The sequence below is a fragment of the Euleptes europaea genome, chromosome 10, assembly GCF_029931775.1.
Source record: "Euleptes europaea isolate rEulEur1 chromosome 10, rEulEur1.hap1, whole genome shotgun sequence".
Lineage (NCBI taxonomy): Eukaryota > Metazoa > Chordata > Lepidosauria > Squamata > Sphaerodactylidae > Euleptes > Euleptes europaea.
Genome location: NC_079321.1, coordinates 37,650,136 through 37,670,374, shown reverse-complemented (window position 1 = coordinate 37,670,374; position 20,239 = coordinate 37,650,136).

The following is a 20,239-nucleotide window of genomic DNA, read 5'->3' as shown; positions in this document are numbered from 1 at the left end:
CACACAGATGACAATTAGTTTCCAATCGCAACCCTTTGAGTCCAGTCCATGAGAAATGATTTGAACCAGTTGAACACACATTCCCTGGTACCTGTTTCTGCCTCCAAGAGCCTCAACAAGATGGCATGATTAAAGGCTGCAGATAAATCCAATAAGAGCTACAGAGAAGCTTGGCTTTTGTCTACTTTCAGCTGGAGGTCATCAACCAAAGCTAGCAGTGCCATCTCTGTCTCACAGCCTAGCCTGAAGCCAGCCTTCCACTTAAGGAAGAATCAAATTGGCTTACAATCACCTTCCCTTCCCCTCCCCACAACAGACACCCTGTGAGGTAGGTGGGGCTGAGAGAGCTCTAAGAGAGCTGTGACTAGCCAAAAGTCACCCAGCTGGCTTCATGTGTAAGAGTGGGGAAACAAACCCGGTTCACCAGATTAGCATCCACCACTCCAAACCACCACTCTTAACAACTACACCATGCTGGCTCTTTAGAAGGAGCTTCACGATCCACTTTTACACTGTGGCCTCAACAGAAGACAGGTTCCTACCTCATGGCAACTTCCCACCTCTATACATATCTCTTAGTTCTAATCAAGCTGATAACATTTTGCTTTGTATGTGTACCTCCTGACTTCAACTGGCCCTTCTTCGTAACCCCTGTCCCACCATCTGACCTGGACACAAGAGCTGATTGAATTTCAGTCTATTTGTACACACTGTGATTTGACCCACGAAAGCTTGTACCCTAGAAATGTGTGTTGGTCTTTAAGGTGCTACTGGACTCAGATTTTGTTTTAATGTTTATAGAATATTAACGTTTGTTAGATATTTTTCTCTGAGCCCACTTTCCTTTTAGCAGATAGTCAGCCCATAAATTCAAAAAAATATGGATGGTTTCAATTAACATAAAGCTTTTTGTAACACACAGTTTTCTTTTAAGGAACTGCAAACAGATTACAGTAAATGCAGACGTCAAGTTCTTTTGTATCTTAATAAGCTTTGCCAATTTCCTGTTCATATTTCTGCCACCTATCTTTGCATCTATTAAACCTAATGGTACTAACTGCTTTTAAGGAAACCCTTCAACGTTGCAAATAATCTTCTGTTTTGCAGATTGAATGCCAGAGTCACCATTATTTCATGCTCTTACAGCACACTCAAGGTTGCTATTTTATGTCTGTAGCAGTGAGAAATAAAAGAGGCAGATTTATGACAACATGATGCATTGACTCTACCCACACGAATATCATTAGTGTCATACTCTATCATCTCGTCTTGTGGCAAGTGATATTTTTCAGGGGGAAAACCCCTAATCTCAAATATTTTCTCATATGCCACATGATTTCATTTCAATTCCTTACATACTAATAAACACTACAATGATTTCAAAAGAATAAAAAACACAGCACATGTTTGTATACAGGTATAATATGATCAGGGAGGGAAAGTGGTATGGTATAGCCCAATCTTGTCAGATCTTGGAAGCTAAGCAGGGCCAATACATGGAAGGGATTCTGCCAAGGAAGACTCTGCAGAGGAAGGCAATGGCAAACCACCTCTGCTTCTCACTTACCTTGAAAGCCCCTTGCTGGGTTGCCATAAGTCAGCTGTGACTGGATGGCACTTTACACACATAATATGATCAGAAAATTATCTTGAATTTATACTTGTCTTATAAGTATGGTATCATTGTGGGTTAGTTTCACCTGTCCAACTGTAATTTTACTAAAATCTAGAGATGATGTCAGATTTTGGTGGAGTTTGTTCTGAGGGCCAAAATGCCACATTCCAGCTTCTTATGGGGTACCTGAGTTCCATTCTTCCTATTAAAGTCAAAACCATATATATTCCATTTGGCTCCTGTTTGGTTTCAGTTGTAACTAAAGTTACTCTGATTTGGGTCTCTTCAAGGCCAGTTATGTTTCAAGAGTTCCCAAACGTACCTGAAATTGTTAGTGCAGGAAAATAAAATATTATTTTTAAAATATTATCATAATAGTGGTTAACAAAGTAGAACAGCAAAAAGGGGAAGAATGTTTATTTATTATCATGTATATAATCTGCTTTTGAATTTTCCGAACAGGGCACTCCCACTCCCAGACAATTTCAAGTTAGGTAAATGGCATGATCCCCTTCTCTGTGATCCTAATTAGGCACCCAATTAGAAGGGATGCGGCTCAGTGGTGGAGCATCTCCTTTGCATGTAGAAGGTACCAGGTTCAATACCTGGCACCTCCAGGTGAAAGGACCAGGCAGTAGGTGATAAGAAAAGCCACTCCCTGAGATACTGGAGAGCTGCTGCCAGTCTGAGTAGACAATACTGACCTCAATGGATCAGGGGTCTGGTTCTGTTTAAGGCAGGTTCATGTGCAGCCTATATGTGGGAAATGAGAGAGAAACTTCAACTCACATCTGACCATTACACTGGGGACACCAAACCCAACATGTGTGAATCAGCATTGATAATCAGGATTAAAAACACGACTATAGATATTTGTTTCTTTTCATACATGTTTCATAAGAGCAATGATAATAATTAATGCAAGATTTCCTCAAGGCCTTGCTTACATAATCAATTTAAGGAAGGTGATAGTTACTCAATTACTTATTCTTGTAAATAAGATTTACTTATTTCCTTCTGACAAATGCAAAGACCGGTCTTAGCACTATACATATAAATAAATTCATGAGCATCTTGAAAGAAATGAAGATCATATCAGAAATGCATCATTTTGCTTTAGTGTGAAACTGTCCATTACATAGAGTTGCCAATTCCAGATTGTGAAATTCCTGGAGATTTGAAGGCAGTGCCTAGGGAAGGTGCAGTTTTGGGGGTGGGGAGGGGAGTGAGCTCAGTGGTGATGCAATGCCATACAATTTACTCTCTGAAGCTGCCATTTCCTCCAGGGGAACTGATTTTAGTACTCTGGAGAGATCACTTGTAAATCTGGGAGAACTCCAGGCTCCATCTAGAGGTTGGCAATCATATTTGCTCATTTTTGTGTGTTGAAAACGGCATTAAATATCCCATTTCAGGTGAAAATTGTGTGCACCCTTCTGAGACCATTCCAAAAAGAAATACTAGATGCCTGCTGTCAAAGATTTGCCATCTTATTTCAAAGGCTCTTGCTTCCTACTTTACTAGGCCCCAGGATCTTTTAGTTTTTCTCCTGTCAGCCCTTTTTCCTTCTCCACCTATGGTTGCTAGGTCTCTCTTAATCACCAGCAGGAGTTTGTTGGGGCAGAGTTTGGGGAATGGAGGGAAAATGCCCTAGATTCCAAATTGCCAAAGCAGTTGGGTTGCCAACCTCCAGGTAGTAGCAGGAGATCTCTTGCTATTACAACTGATCTCCAGCTGATAGAGATCAGTTCACCTGGAGAAAAAGGCCACTTTGGCAATTGGGCTTTCGGGCATTGAAGTCCCTCCCCTCCCCAAACCCTCCCCTCTTCAGGCTCCATCTCAAAAACCTTCCGCCAGTGGTGAAGAGGGACCTGGCAACCCTACACAGCAGCCATTTTCTCCTGAAGATCAGTTGTAATAGCAGGAGATCTCCTGCTACTACCTGGAGGTTGACAAGCCTATCTACACCCCACTCCCCAAATCAATCTGCATAGCACCTTAGGGCAGCACAGGCTTCACTTCCAAATCTCTTCGTGTAACAATAAATGCTTGAACACCCTTCAGTTTGGCTCACACCGTACTCAGGACGAGTAGAAATCATGTGCCTCCTTCCAGTAATATGTACTTTGGCTATGGTGGTCAGTCTTAGAAAGCTTGGATCACCTTGATTTTAGGGCATATGGCAGAATATATTAGTTCTCCTGATTTGCTTCTTCGTAGCTATGACTGAGATCTTGCTGTACTCCCTAAGAGCCCAAAATAAGAGTCTTACACATAAATCTTTTGAGAGTTAGCTATAAGATGTAAATAGCAGAAAGAAATATCCAGAAGTAGTTCTGGGATTTGTGCTTCTGCACCAGATAGACATCCCTTAATTTGTTTTCTTACATGGTTAAAAGTTGTCACAATTTGTATCCACCATTCAACATGTTTTATTTATGCCTTCAGCAATTCCATTGGGATAGGATCTCATAGCCATTTCACAAGTGAAGCTTGTAAAATAATTTTTAAAAGTTCCCTCTGTCTAACTCTTTAGCAAAACTAATGTGAATGTTGTTATTGTTTGGTTCTCATATAAGCAATATAACAAATTTCATAGAATGTTTATTTATAAAGTCTAGGTTACAGGAGTGTTAGCATTAATCAAACAGCACCTCAGAGGGCACTAACAGTAAGTCACTGAGTCCTATTTTTAGTCAAATACAATGGAGCTAAGAATAGATGTTCATTATAGAATTTTTAAAAATTCATTGTAGAAGGTTTTCCTCAACACTATTCAATTTTCTCTAAGAGCAATATGATTTTTTAAGTTCACTGGTGGAATGGAGGTAAACATTGCTGTGTTCATTAGAAAATACTCAGGTGACTATGTATTTAAATATACAGGGAGAAATTATAAGATCATGAATTTAATTCCTCTTAATCTTCTATTATTCCCTTTGAATATGGTTCTCGTGAATCTGCTATATGAAAGTAATTTATAATATAACAGGTGTCCTCTTAAACTGTATATTTTAGAACCAAACTGTATATTACAGGGAAGTGGCGACCCTCTTTACACTTCAGGCATGTGTGAATCTGAAATGTGTTCATTTCCCTTCATCCCCAGAGATGCGTGTGTGATCATGAATTGACCAGTCCTCACGATTTCCTCACATTCCAATTTTCTCAGTAAAAATGCCTCTTTGAACTGTTGTTGACTGGGTGGTAAAAATACAGATATGCTACAGGAGCCTGACCTTTTTCCTTATTACTAATAATAGAGGCTGGCAGTAGAGGACAAAGAGGTACGAAATATAGGTTCCATGGGAAATATGTGAGGTATATTTGGAGCCCTGAGGAATAATATTGGGATTTTCCCCCTTGAAGATCTTTTCTCCAAGAATTTGAATTTGCATGTTGCCAAGCACCATTCTTGGAGCAACAATCTTCAAGGAAAAACATAATCTAATATTATACCACATATTTGCCACAGAACATATTCAACTATTGGAAGACACCTGGAGAAAGTGTGGTTGTCTATGTTGCCAATAAATATTTTTTAAAAAAGGAGGTGGAACAGATCCTGGCCCCCATCTGGTCTCCCACCCCTTGTGTCAAGCTAGCCAGATCACCATTCCACCAGCTATGGCAAACTCCATCCTTTCCTCCACACCTCTACAAGGGCAGGAGTACTGGAATGGCCTTAGATGATGTCTATGCTGGTTTTTCCACTTGTTTTATAGTTGTCAATAGAATGTAGGGGGTTGCCTATTTTTTAATCCTTTATAATTTGTTCTATTAGGTGATATTGTTTGAACTGCCAACAACTGAACGCCATGCTGTGCTGCTTGCATGGTTATGACGAGAATGCATAGTCCCCATATTATTTTTGATTGTGAAGGCAGCTGTTCCAGTCATGCTGATGCTGCACAAAACCTGGCATCCTCTTTCCTAAATTATACTTGATGGGGCTGCATGGGGAAGGTGCATAGTAGTATGTGTGTGTTCTACTATTCTTTCTCAGAGCCACAAGGACATTACCCTCTATTTTTCAGGTTTCTCTCCCTCTAGCAAATAGATCATTTCCCTAGATTTCCAATTGTTTTAGGCAGTCTCCAGTCTCCTCCAGTCTGTGTGCCAATGGCATTGTTTCTGTCATACAAGCAGACTCTCTTATCTCCCCCCACGCACAGCTAGTGTACTTCCATTTAATCTCTAGAATGAAAGTTGCCATGCTGGTTCTCCCCACTTTTTAAACAAAAAACATGGTACCTACCATATTTACTTTTAGTTGTTTCTTAGTAATATTAGCATCTAGTGTCCTAGCCGCTGTTTTTAAACTGATCCGTATAACCAGATTCATTTTTAATCAGCAGATACAGATGTTGCAAATTGTTGGCTCCATTGCAAGGACTGTTTTTCCCTTCCCCCAGGAGCCATTTCTGACCCTAGGAAAGCTGACCTTCAGGTCATAGAACATGCATAGAACAATAGCCATGCAGACTGGAAGTTTGCAGTGACAGAACAGTAACAGAAGAGCCAGGGAGGGTGATTTAACCACCTTCCTCACCCTCACCCAACCTACATGTAGATCCTGCAACACCAGGAATCAATTTTATTGGGGTCAGAAATGGCCAGTAGGAAGAAAGGAAAGTGGGAAAGATTAGTACCTTCTGCTTACAGATCACAATGTTCAGTCTTGTACTTTGTGGATAAATAGGAGGTTGGGAGTATTGCACTTTGAATGACAGGTCAACAAACAAAGTGGGGTATTTTGTGTTTCAATTGATGTTTGTTGTATTGGAATGGGGTTGCAAACTAGCTTGATGTGTTTGTAAACAAATGTTCCTATTGACTTTTGCCTTTCTCTCAAACTTCAAATGGCAGTTGAACATGCATAATGATTCATGATCTGCCTTGTGGCTTTAAAAAGCCACATCTGAAAAAAAAAACCAAACCAACGAACACGAGAAAATGTTTTAAAGTCCTACCTACTGCTAAGAGTGATTGTTCTGAATCTGGCATGATCCTGTGTTTATGGTGTGTGAAGGAAGAAACTATAGTTTCTTAACTCCTTGGCTAGTAGTATTTCATACTATATCAAACAATAAGTAGTGACGCATTACATTAAAAAAACTTGTACCTTATTTTATATATGTGTATGTTTAAAACTGCAGTATTCAGATCAATAGGGTCTCACCTATGCTATACACTTGAAGACAGATTTATGCCTTTAGTCACATGCACAGGACACACTCATGTGCAATGTAATAAGCTGAGAAATTCAACATTTGAGACATTTGTCCCTTACAAAAATATTTACACAAGGTGATGTGTAAATTCAGAGACATGGTGACATTGTCCGTTTGAATTTGAATAGGAATGCCACACTGAACTTTACTTTATTGAATAGCATCAGTCTAATACTGAGAACATGTACACTTGTAACTATAAATGCCATATATATATATATATATGATTTAGTACAGATAATCACCAACTATGAGAGCCATCTCAAGTTCATTCACTTGCTCATCTTCCAGCATTATATATGCCATCAAGTGTCAACAAAGCCCTTCTACTCTGTATGTCTGGCAATCAGGCCAGTCCCTATGTAAAAGAATAAAGGAACATAAATCCAACATTAAAAGTCATATCTCCCATTGGAGAACATTTTAAGCTTCCAGGACATTCCATCGCTGACCTAAGAGTGTCAGTTCTCCTACAGAAAAAGCTTCAAAGGAGGATTACAACATAAAATTGCCAAACTAGAATTCATTAACAAATGCAGGACAACAGACCTCCAAAGGCTGAATAGAGACATAGGATTCTTATCTCATTACAGATGCTAATTTTCTACAGTTCCGATCTCTAAGCATATCTCCTAGATCTAATCAAGCCGATTACATTTTGCATTGCATCCTGATTCCAACTAGCCCTTATTTTCAACACCCTCCCACCTTCTCACTTGTATATACGGGCTGATAGACCTTGGTTTTATTTATATGTGATGAAGAGGACTCATGATAGCTTACACCCCAGGAAAAAAAAAATGATGGTCTTTGTTGCTATTGGACTCAAATTTTGTTCCCATACAATCCAATTTCCCTTTTTAAAAGAAAAAAGAAACTTAGTCATGCACTTCTATATGTTACCTTGAGATTGAGGAAATCACAGCTACTGAATTTTGCCAGTGGCCCATGGGGTGAGAATTCCAGCTGTTATAATGTGTCAAACATACTGTTGCAACAACGAAGCTAAGTATATCCAGAAATTATTAATTTAAACTACTTAATTTGCCTCTGGTTACATATTTTACAGTATGTACCAAACACAATAACTTCTATGCATGCACAATATAGAGAACAATTCATCTTTGTGCTTTTCCTCAGTACAAAGCTCCATGTTTCCCCCAGATAATTTATATTATTAGTTTTAATTTCTTTTGTACTTCTTTCCTTGTGTGTTAGTAGAGACTTTAATCTCAAGCTTTATTTTTAATGGTCCCCTGGAACTGTTTTGATCAACAGATTATTTGCCATGTTATTGCCTAGATTTTATGTTACATTTTTAAATTCTTACTATCCTGAGCTGTGTGGGATTCATTGCTCAGGAAAGAAATATCAGGAAATAACAGGCATATATGTGAAAACAGACCTCCTTGCCTCCTTATAAAGTATGCTACTCTGGTCCAGGGTAGGCCAGTTCAGCCTGTTTTTTCATTGCATTCCTTTATGCTCAACTCTCCTAAAAGTTACATGAAACAACAGCACCAGCTCAAACCTATTTGCAAAAATGTGTTCACAATTCACCAAGGACTCAATATCAAATTAATTATAATCACTGTATTGTACATAATAATTACATACAAACAAACAAACCAGGTTACTTCACCAGTGGAATAATAAGTTTCGCAATTCCAGCATTCCAAACCCCGGTGTATATCCACGGAGTCAAAATCAAAGTTACTTCATCAAGAATGAAGTCCATAAAGTAACAAAATTATAACTATCCAAAATCCAAGGAAATTCAAGTCCAAAATGGCACTTCCGGATAAGTGAGCGTTTTGCAATGTGAATTGCTTCATCAGTTGTTATTCCTTTTGTCTTTACCCAAAAACGGGTTACGTTGTAGAATGGGTACAGAGACCTCTGGAAAAGATAACAGTAATACGTACAGCAAAGGACTTTCTTAGCTTTATATTCTAATAAAAATATAACAATTGAGTTTTCAATAATGAATGACAGCTGTAGCCATTTGAGGGAAGGAATTTATGCAGAATAGGATTTGCACTCTATACCAGCAACAGCAAACGCTATAGGAACCGTGAAGGTCTGCTGGTCAGTCTTGGTAAGCATGGTAACTTTTTTGTAACTTTTTGGAACTGGATCATTGTATTTTGATTAGAATTAATTATAATTTTGATTATAATTAATTTGATATTGAATCCTTGGTGAATTGTGAACACATTTTTGCAAAGAATAGGTTTGAGCTGGTGCTGTTGTTTCATGCAACTCTCCTAAAAAGCAGATGGGTTAATAAATTTGTGTATGGACTGTTTCCCTTTAGACTGCAGGTGGGGACTTACATAATTAGATGGTCCTCTATACAAAAAAAATGTACACACTTGTTACGGGAAAGGGTGGTGGCCTAGCGTTCTCTATTACATGTTAGTTTTCTTTACATGGGAGTATTTTTTCATGTGAGCATCCATTGCAGCCTGAAGTAGTGTACTTGAGACAAAGGTCCTAAAACCCCTATGTTGTGCCAGTGCAACCTTCCTCCTTAATTCCACCCTTTTCCACCCTTTTCATTAAAACCTTCACTAAAATGAGACTTCTCTCATATTTAATCTAGTTTTCCTTCTCAGTTATGTCAAAGCTAGATTTCCTGAAACTATACTAGCTCACGCTCTTCCCTTGGTATCCTTGCCTGTGCAATGAATGCTTATCTTTTTTCAAAGGCTGGCTGTCTTGGTTTCTCCCTTTTGTTCTTCTTTCTTTTGCTCATCAAAAGTTTAGTTCATATTGTTCTTGGGTTGGGTTGCCAGGTCCCTCTTCACAACCAGCAGGAGGTTTTTGAGACAGAGCCTGAGGAGGGTGGAGATGGAGAGGGACTTCAATGCCATAGAGCCCAATTGCCAAAGCGGCCATTTTCTCCAGGTGAACTAAGCTAGTATCCCACTTGGGAACCTGTGGACATTGCTGTGGCTTAATAGTGTACCTTTGTGGACTTTGTTATATTCTGGAATTACCATTACATGGATGAGACAATATGGGGCTGAAGAAACCAAGGTGAAACGGCCGTCCCCCATCTTTGGATTTATATTCACTGGATTCATACCAGATGAACATATTATACAATTGGAACCAACCAACTTTGATAGACTTAAGAAGAGGACTTTTTTGCCTGGTTATTCTATAATCCATGTATATATTGTACATTGTGTAGTCACTGCTGTTAGTGTACATTGTGTAGTCACTGCTGTTAGGTCTATTTGTCTCACACTACTGTCTTTGATGTTTTGCACTTATTAACATTTGCATTTTTGCTACTTGGCTCTGTGCATTTGTGTATCTTTCACCCGTGCTAATTTCCAAACCATATGGTATAGGCACGGGAGTGCTTTTGTTTTGTTTATATTGAGTACCTGGAGGTTGGCAACCCTGTTCTTGAGTTAAACATTCCAATATTTTTCAGTACTGCTTTAGTACTTCTTGTGTGGCTACAGGCTTTGTGACATGTTTGAAAGTCAGAATCAGAGGTCACCAGATTCTGAGGTCAAATGCTTGTACAGCCCTCATATGTATTGGATGATAGCAAGTCAACCAGTACCTCTCCACCTAACTCAGGCTATACTACTGTAAACCGCCACCATGTATGCTGTACTTCATCTCAGCATGTTTAATTGAAAATACTACTGAAATGCCTTTGGGAAATTTGGTAGCCTGAAACACACAAACTCAGTTAATGAGGGGTGTTATTTTCCCCATGTTTGTGGGAAGCAAAGTGGCTTATAAGATCCCAGGAAAGAGATATGCAGTGAGCTTTCATTCACTCCCTCAAAAGGGCTGCTACTGCTTTTCATTGTGGAGCTGAGCAGGCTGTTCTGGGGCTAGCTCTTATCCTCTGATGGTAGTATAAATAGGTGGTTGGGGGATAGAAATGAGGGAAAGAATGCAAACAAAGGGTTTGCAATGTACATAGAGATGCCAGCTCCGGGTTGGGAAATACCTGGACATTTTTGGAGTGGAGTGTGAGGAGGGCAGGGTTTGGGGAGGGGAGGGACTTCAATGCCATAGCGTCCAATTGCCAAAGCAGCCATTTTCTCCAGGTGAACTGATCTCTATTGGCTGGAGATCAGTTGTAATAGCAGGAAATCTCCAGCTATTACCTGGAGGTTGGCAACCTTAGGCCTGAGCCATGACAGATTATGTTCTTGAGAGAGAGGGGAAAGCTAGGAGCCATGTTATGAAGAGCAGGTTGATATTGGGAATGGCTGTCCTACATTACTGTTTATACAATATTACACTGTGAATGTTTTTCATAATTACATTATCAAAAGTGAGTCACAAAACCAAAAAAGAAAAGAAAGGACAACAAACCTATTTCAGCTGCCCTTGAAAATTATATATAAAATTCAAATGATATATTTTGACATTGAAGTTACTTAATTACAGCCAATTATGAAAGGTGAAGAAAATCTTTATTGATTGATAGGAGTAGTAGGAAAATGAAAGTTCACAAAGTTGTGTTAATAACAAGAACATCTTGTTTTCAGTGACAACAATTATAGTAGTTAGGGATACATTGTTGACAATTAGCCTGAGTTTTAAAAGTCAACCAACTATAAGTCAATAGCTCTCTTTTCCTTTTCCAATTGTCACCTGGAAAGTTTTCTACTTCCAATGCCAATATGTGATTTAAAGTCTACAATAAACCTTTCATTAAAAAGATTTATTCACCGAAACTTTGAAAAACTCAATATAGACAGATGTTACGTTTCCACATAAAAAGATGAAACACAAAACAATTAAAAAATCAAATATTAGGAAAAGTCCTTGAAAGTATAATCTTTCATTCAGTCAAGATCCCTTTATTTCTAAATATAGATTTCTGCCATGGGCTTTTATTGGAAATAATGAAGGAATTCGTGTATTTTAAAAAAATTACTTACACATTCAAGAATTGTTGTCAGCACTCCAGATAAGAATGAATTTCAAATCAGTAGATTTACTGGGATCAGCTTTCCAGAGCCCTCTGCTTATAGTGTAATGAATTTCCTGGGAGGCTACACTCCACCCCACAGGATTTTCACTGACACAGTTTCCTGCCTACTGACTAAACCAGGGTCCTCTGTGGTGTTTTAAAATATTTGAGTGGATAACAACTGGGTGCCTGGATTGATAACTGAGGGATAATGAAATAAGCTGACAAGAGGAAGATAGTTTACTTTTAAAAGTGAAAATAAGTAAATTTAGTCAGAAGATGCACAACTGAGGTAAATATTGACACATAACCCAAAGATTAAACTTCATGTTAAACTACAGCTGCATCTAATGAGGCAGTGGGAGTGATTGGCATTCAAGAAGGTATGGGAGCAAAAAAGAAGTTTTAATCCTTTCCATGCTATTTACTGTCCCTGATACATCTCCATCCACATATTTACCTTTGGAGATCTATCAGTAAAAGCAGTTTGGGGGAATGAATGCTTGATAAATGATCTGGCAGAGGAACAGGTAAGCACCCCATATTCCCCTGTTTCTTCTCTGATTAAAAATTGCCGTACATATATGCACACACTTCATAGAAGGAGAACCCATCAGGACTTCTATTAATCTCATGTGGCTGGGTATAATTTGTACTTTCAGCCAGGTCCTTAGGTGTGATGAGGGTTCAACATAAGCCCACTTTTCACAGGTTTGGCATGGATCCCTGCCAGAGCGTTGCTAGCTAGCTATGATGGGATAGTCAGTTTATAGACATGCAAAATCACCTATGGTTACAAAGGAACGTGCACAATGTATGGTCAATCCCCATAGCTCCAGAGTGGATCTTATGTAAAAATCTGGTTCCAAACCTGCAAGTTCCTTAAGGACAAGTATTATATTCTGTTACATATTTAAAAGCTTAGGTTATTTTTAGTGCAAATTATTTGTTCAATAGGCCAAACCAACATCCCCAAAGGATCATAAAGTGCCATATAGCAAAATCTGAACAAAGAAATATCCCCACTCCCCAAAAATTCAATTTATGATAGCTTGTAACATAATGGCTCCTTTGGAGGCATTACACAGATCTTTGACATGAGCACCTGCAAGCTGTTGTATCAATCACCCTTGCATAGTTGCTATGATCCTGGTGATAAACATGGTAACAAGCAAGGTATATGTGCCAAGGTGGATTTCTATTGAAAGCATCTACTTAACAAATGAATTCACAGGAAGATTTCTTTTTTTTCTGAGAAGAAACAAAAACAAATATTATTTGCTTTTTACCAATGAAATGATCAATCTTATTTAGATGGTAGACATAGAGTTGATTGGGATGATACATCTGCCCTACGTATGGTAGAAAGGTAAAAATTGGGGGACCACATCTGTTTTGAAAATCAGGTCTGCAAGAACAGTAGCGTCCATAGATTGCTGATGCTGCATTGCCTTATTTGATGTGCCTAGGCTCTGTTTGCATACTTGCATTGCTAGATTAAACCAGTACTGAGACTTTGCATCAACTGAATGATATGACTCTATGTGGAGTCTTGTTAGTGTCAAAGGCATGGCCAGTGTGAAGATGCGCAGAAAATAAAGTCTTTGTCCTCTTCTCTTCACCACTGTCCGCTAATCTGATTGAACTATTATCTGTTCCAGCACAAAAAGTAAATTACTAGAAAAACAAAGGCAACTAACGGGAAAACAATTAAAACAATTTATATGTAAATTGTGGTCTTTTCGAACTTTCTCCAAGCAAGGATTTCTGGATGGGTTTTTTCGGGGGGTGGGGGGCAATCAAGTCACATCTGACTTATGGAGACCCTGTAGAGTTTTCAAAGCAAGAAATATTCAGTGGTGCTTAGTTACAATAAAACATATTTGCTAGTTGTGACCTGCTTATAACCTTTCCGTAGACAAACTGATAGTGCTGAAAACAAAACATTGGTCAACAATTTTAATCTGATACAGGAAAGCATATGCTTGGCAGGCATATTATTATGCAGCATGCAATATGATATAAACAGACCAACCTAACCTAATTTTTAAAATTTGAAAATACTTTATTATTGTTCTTAATTACAACATGGTTGATTATTCCTGCACAGCGCTGCTTAAAATAGCCTCGCCAAGTGGCTTTATGCAAAAGATGGTTTGTTTAATACTGGAACTCAAACACTGTCAAACAACTTTGGCAATAATTGGTTTCTCCTTAATTGCAATTTGCTTTAGATTCTATATGGGACAAGAAAAATGGTTTATAACGACCTAAAAGTTATATCCCCATCTTTATTAGCAATCCATTGGTTGAATAATTCAGCAGGCTCCCTTCTGAACATAACCGAAAGGGGGGGTTGTACGGAGGTTGAGATATTTTATGACTGATGATGATAATTGTGCTTCAGTTAATTCCATGAAAAGACAGGAAATGGGAGAAGAGACTGAATCAGCTTGTTTCCCATAGCAAGCAGTCCATATGCACTTTTTGCCTCTGTTTATGCCATTGGTCCTGTGTCACAGGTAATAGCATTAGAGTTGAATATGTTTTCTGTAGCAGAGGACCTAGGGCTAATATAATGTTAAGTGATTGCTAGGGCGAGTGGGATTTTATCACATGAAGTTGAGGAAAGTTGTGTTTGATATATGAAAGAGGCCATTCAAATATAGTCCAAACACATCTGGATGATCCAGGACCACTGTGGATACAAGGCTGCTTCCCTCCTCCCACTTGACTAGCTTTGTACAATAGGCAGAGATCTGACACATACACCCTTCCCCCATTCCCCATAACAGCATATGGAGGAGAGAGACAGGGATCTATTGGGTTTAGCCAGGCTAATTTCCCTTGGGAGGAAGTCTCAGAGAGTGATTGCCATAACTGAGAGATACCTACACTATAGCATGCCTCTATGACATCATTATGAAATTGTAATTCCTAATTTTTTAGACAGAACCCTCCCCCACTCCCTGATATGTAAAGAAAGCTGATTTATCATTTTAAGATATATTAATTAGTATTGTTAAGATAAATTTTCTTAATGACTCTGTACTCAATTTCACCCTGTGATCCAGCAATTCTTTTGTTTTCCTCTTTTTAGGAATTTGGATTCATTTTCTCATCAATTCTGTTTTTATCAAAGAGAGGAGCAGGAAAAAAATCTCAGAATTTCACTTTGTAGATGCTTAGAGGCAGGTTTGAGAATGAGAGGAATCCATGGCTGTATCTAAAAACGTGAATTTTAGAAAAAGGAACTCCCCTACTCAGAACAATGCTAATCTTAACAATATATAGTTATCTGTCTGTCTAGGCTTAAATTAAGGATATATTATTAGATGCCGAAGACATGCAAAAGTCGCTTTCAAACACATTTTCTTTAAAATGTTTCAGAAATACATAGTGTTGTTGGGGCGCAAAGTATAAGTATCTGTTATGGCAGTCTTATTGCTTTTGATGCCGGTGTTTAGAAGTGAACATTAATACATAAAAAATTAACCTGAGTCAGACCGTTGATCTGTCCAGTCCAATACTGCCTACTCTGATTGGCAGGGACTTCCTGTCTCTGGAAAGATGGAAAAGTATTTACCACCTTCTATTTGATGTTTAAAAAGACCCTGGAGATGTAATTGATTGGAACTTCTGCATACAAAGCCTTTTAGGTCTTGTAGCTTTCCACCATCCCATAATCTTAACAATATTTACTTGAAAATAATTCAGTGTCACTTGCATATTTGGGAGTGTGCTTAGGACTGCAGCACAACAGTAATATCCTAAGTCCCACTGAGTTCAGATGGGCTGGTCTAAAGTAGCTGTGCAGAGGATCACTGACTAGGATTTCATGCTTATTTGGAAAATATATACCATGAAGCTCATTGGAAATTCCACTTCAGACAGTTTGCTAGTATCAAATGGCGAGTTCTGTTTTGCTATACAAGAACAAGTATAGTTGAAGATAGCTCAGCATGTCTTTTTATTTGTTATTATATCATCTTACTCATTTAGGATTTGTGTTTGATTGATTTTACACAATTAATAGGTATGATTCTTATTTCGTCATATCGCATTTCACAGCTCAGCTCCAGAGGATTTCAGTTCTTACTATCACAGTGTGGGGATGCTTGAAGATATGCTCAGAAATTCTCAACGTACATCCTCAGAGCACCCAAGCAAAGATCATTGATGCAATTCACTGTGACAATCCGCCCTTGTGTATCATGTCAGTGTGTGTATGATATCATGATATTAGAAAGCAGCGTTGACACAGGATATCATGTCACTTACCACACTGGTACCATGCAGTCCTTATCACAACACAATCTGCAACCAGTGAGCTTGAATTAACTGTTCAATAAAATAGTGCTTTACAAATATGGATGGATGAAAATATGTTGCTATCTTAGTACATTGAATAAGGCTTGGGCTGCCAGCCTGTGAAAATTTTCAGGCTCTAACATCCTGTTGAAATTCATTTGTCTAATGGCATTGGCTGCTTTGTGAGGTCAAGAACAAACTTATGTTTGTAATGAGAATGAGCCTCTAAGTCCTTAGGCTTGTGCACTTCCTCCCTCTCCCTCCTCCCTTCATTCGCTGCGCCAAGATCAAATGCTTCCTGGGTTAGAATTAACCTGTAATTTGTAGGGTCAGAATTGAGTGCTTTAACAAATTGTGTTTTCTTTCTTGCCTACTGTAGCATACTTTGAAGTGTGGTGGGTAGCAGTGAGCGTACCTACCCTGCTTTCTTTCACCATCCAGTTGGGGAAGGGTCGTAGCTCAGTGGTAGAGCATCTGCTTGGCATGCAGAAGGTCCCAGGTTCAATCCCTGGCATCTCCAGTTAAAAGGGACTAGGCAAGCAGGTGATGTGAAAGACCTCTGCCTGAGACCCTGGAGAGCTGCTACCCGTCTGAGTAGACAATACTGACTTTGATGGACCAAGGGTCTGATTCAGTATAAGGCAGCTTCATGTGTCCATGTGTGCCCTGTAGCTTCAACAGTAGGGCTCCTTAATGCTTCCAAATGGGAGTGAACCATAATACACACACTGGGAGACTGAAAGCATCACCAAACACAATACCTAAGTGAGGCTCCTCCTATACTGACTCAGTCCAGTGAACTTGCAGCTTCCCTTCCCCATTCCTTCCCAAACAATCTGGACAAAAACTGTCTGTACATTTCCTCTTATATCTCTGTAAGCTAGAGGCTTTAAAAAAATGAAAACCGGCAGCTTAGAGAAACATGGTATTACATAATTATAACTATAGTGCAGTGGCAGGCAAAATAGTGGCTGTGAGGAGCCGGTGGAAGGAAAATGGTGCCATTGAAGGTGGGGTCTTCCAGAAATGTTCAGAGGATGCTGCAAAGGGTCTTATTTTCCAGGGCTTTTGATCGGGCTTAGACTGCAAGTGTTTTTTAGTGTGAAGAGGGGTAATTTTTGGTTTTGATTTATTCTGTGTGATGTAAATTGTGATTTGTAACTTCCCTTGAGCCAAGAGAAAAGGCAGGCTATATATAATAAATATCCACCCTCCCATCCAGATTCAGGGAAGATTAGTGCAAGCAGGGGGAAAACCTAAGTGGGTAGTTAGAGGATGTAATTTGGATGCTCAAAAAAGTGCTCTGGTTTGGAAGCAAAGGTGCATCAGAAACATCCATGTGGAAACAGACTTTCAGTCTAGACAATCAAGATTTCACCCTGGGACATTTGGAATGCAATGCATGTTTGGTGCCACTGAGCTACGTCACCCCCCACCCGCCGCCACCTTGCATTCTGCCTTGATGCAGTCTTTCTTTCTCAAGGAAGTATGTTGGTCAGGTGGAATCTTTGCTCATGAAGCACCAATGTAATGTGGAAAATAATCAAAGAGTATTTTCACACAGGGACTTTTCCCCACATGGAAAGCAGGAAGTCTCTGGATTAAAGGGAAAAGGCCACATGATGCTGTGCTCATTCTGAGCACATCTCATGATGTTCCTGGAGATTTTCCTTTTAATCCGGGGGGGGGGGGGAGATAAAGCTATTTTCCTCCAATTTAAAGAGAAATCCTTAGAGTGGCTGTGAGGGAGTATCCATGTGGGAAAAGAGCAAGTGCTGAGTTCCATTTTCACACACACATATGAGCACACACACCCTTGGGCCTTTAAATGTAGCATTATAGCTCAGTAGGGAAAGGGATGGGAAAGAGAGACCTCAGGGCTGTGGGGGAGGGTCCTAACATGATCAGTATCATGGCTGCACTTTTACGGGGAGGAAAGATGCCCTGAGTAAGATTCACACAAAATGACTTTTTCATGGGGGCTAGAGGAAAAAGGGAAGTTGGAGGAATTTATGAGTAGAAAGTGTGTAGGATCCAATCTTTATCTTTTTGATTCATCTGCTTAATTGCTACATATCAGGAAGCTGTCAGAGACACAGGATCGTGACCAGTAAAATTAAGTGACACCTCTGTGTTCAGGCCACCTTTGCTAAAAAACTCAAAATGTCACCATCTAAGTGCGTGATATTTATAAAGTCTAGACTTCTTATAAAAAATTCACTAAGAAACCTGTGCTAAAATACCATCCAGAAATGGGTTTTACTCTTCAAATAGGAGGAGATTATTCCCTTAAAAAAAAAACTGGTCAAGAGTGATTTAGGGATACCTCCTTTGTTCCAGACTGGAGCTTGAAAAGGATTCAGTAACTGAGACTAGGCCATTGTTTATTCATCCTGTCAGTTATCTCACCAGCCCCCAGTCTGTAAATGTAACACACAGATGTATATCTTGCATCTCTCTGTGTTGATGGTGAGTAAGTTGGACCTGGAATGATTAGTGGCAGAATGGCCCAACAGTTATCGCGACCTAAGTTTATGTGTGAAAGCTTCCATTAATCCTGGTCTGCTACTGAGCAAAGTTTGCATGCTCAAACAGCAGCCATTTTGTATTGGCACTCTCTACCAGGACTCCCATTAGCATAGGTGTGAACTATGGGGGGGTGTCAACATATGTCTAAGTTTGAGCCCCCCGAATTTGGCCAGGGGGGCTGAGTCCCTTAGACAACCAGTGCCCACATGAGGAGTTCAGTTACAATGGCAGCTGAAGCACAGTCCTGTCCTACTTTCCTGTTGTATCATATTACAATTTCCATGATCATTTGTGGCTTTATTCCTGTTTGCTAGTATGTATCTGCCTTAAAAGACCTGTTCCTATGGCCCAAAAAAAGGATCTTGCCACTGAACTCTGCAGGTTTGTTCTCACCCACAACTACTTCAGCTTGGGCGAGGATTTATACCTTCACATCAATGGCACGGCCGTGGGCACCCAGATGGCTCCACAGTATGCCAATTTTAATGGCAAATCTAGAACAGCCTTTTTTTAACTCCTACCCATTGGCACCTTTCCGTTACTTGAGATTCATTGATGACATTTTCTTTGTCTGGAGTCATGGCAAAGAAGCCTTCAAAAGATTTTCCCAGGCTTTCAACAACTTCCACCCCACCATCAATCTAACTATGAATTTCTCTGAACAAGAAATAAACTTCCTGGACACCACAGTACGGATACACAAGGGACACACAAGCACCACATTATACTGGAAACCGACAGGTAGGCAAACATGTCTACATGCCTCCAGGTATATCCCCAACCATATCAAACAATGCACTGTCTATAAACCAAACCATATGCTATAGTCACATCTCCTCCATCTCCTCAGACAGAGATACTTACTTGAAGGAGCTACAGTGAGCATTTTTGCAACTACCATATCCTGTTGATATGATAAAAATATGATTTTAAAGGCCAGAATGATACCCAGAATGATACCCAGGCATAGCTTGCTACAAGATTTCTTTTCAGTTATGTTATCAGTACATTGTATTTTGGAAATGGAACACTGGGGAACGGTAGTGCCAATATTTTCTTGTTGAAATGGCTTTGCTTGATTCCTGCTGTTGTCATTTTTTGCTAGGCTTGGGATGGGACCACCATATGTATCCTTGATTGAGAACATTTTTTTTTCATGGTAGTGAGGGGAGGCTGCTTCAGGTGCTCCTATGCTCTTCTTTCTCTCCTCAACGAGGGAGCTTCAGGCACGCAGGCCACAACCCAAGCCGTAGAAAAGAGCCGTTCTGAACTTGCACCATGCAGCTGCCCAAGCTATAGCCTCTGTTAAAGCAGGAGTAAATGTCAGAAAAAGTTTTCAGAAGGCCAGAAGAAGCAAATGTGAAATGCTAGAAAGGCACTGCTTGTGGGAGCAGCAGAAGGGGTAACATGGGATTAGGAGAATATTTGATTTTACTGTAGTTTTAAAAATGTAAACAAATACACCATTTGCATTGTTAATTTAAAGTTGTATTTCAGCTGTCTGAAGATCATCTGTTGAAGCCCCCTAAATTTCTGGGGAGCCCCTCCCTAAATCCCCCATGGCCCTGCCTCTATAGATAGTGGCAATGGAGG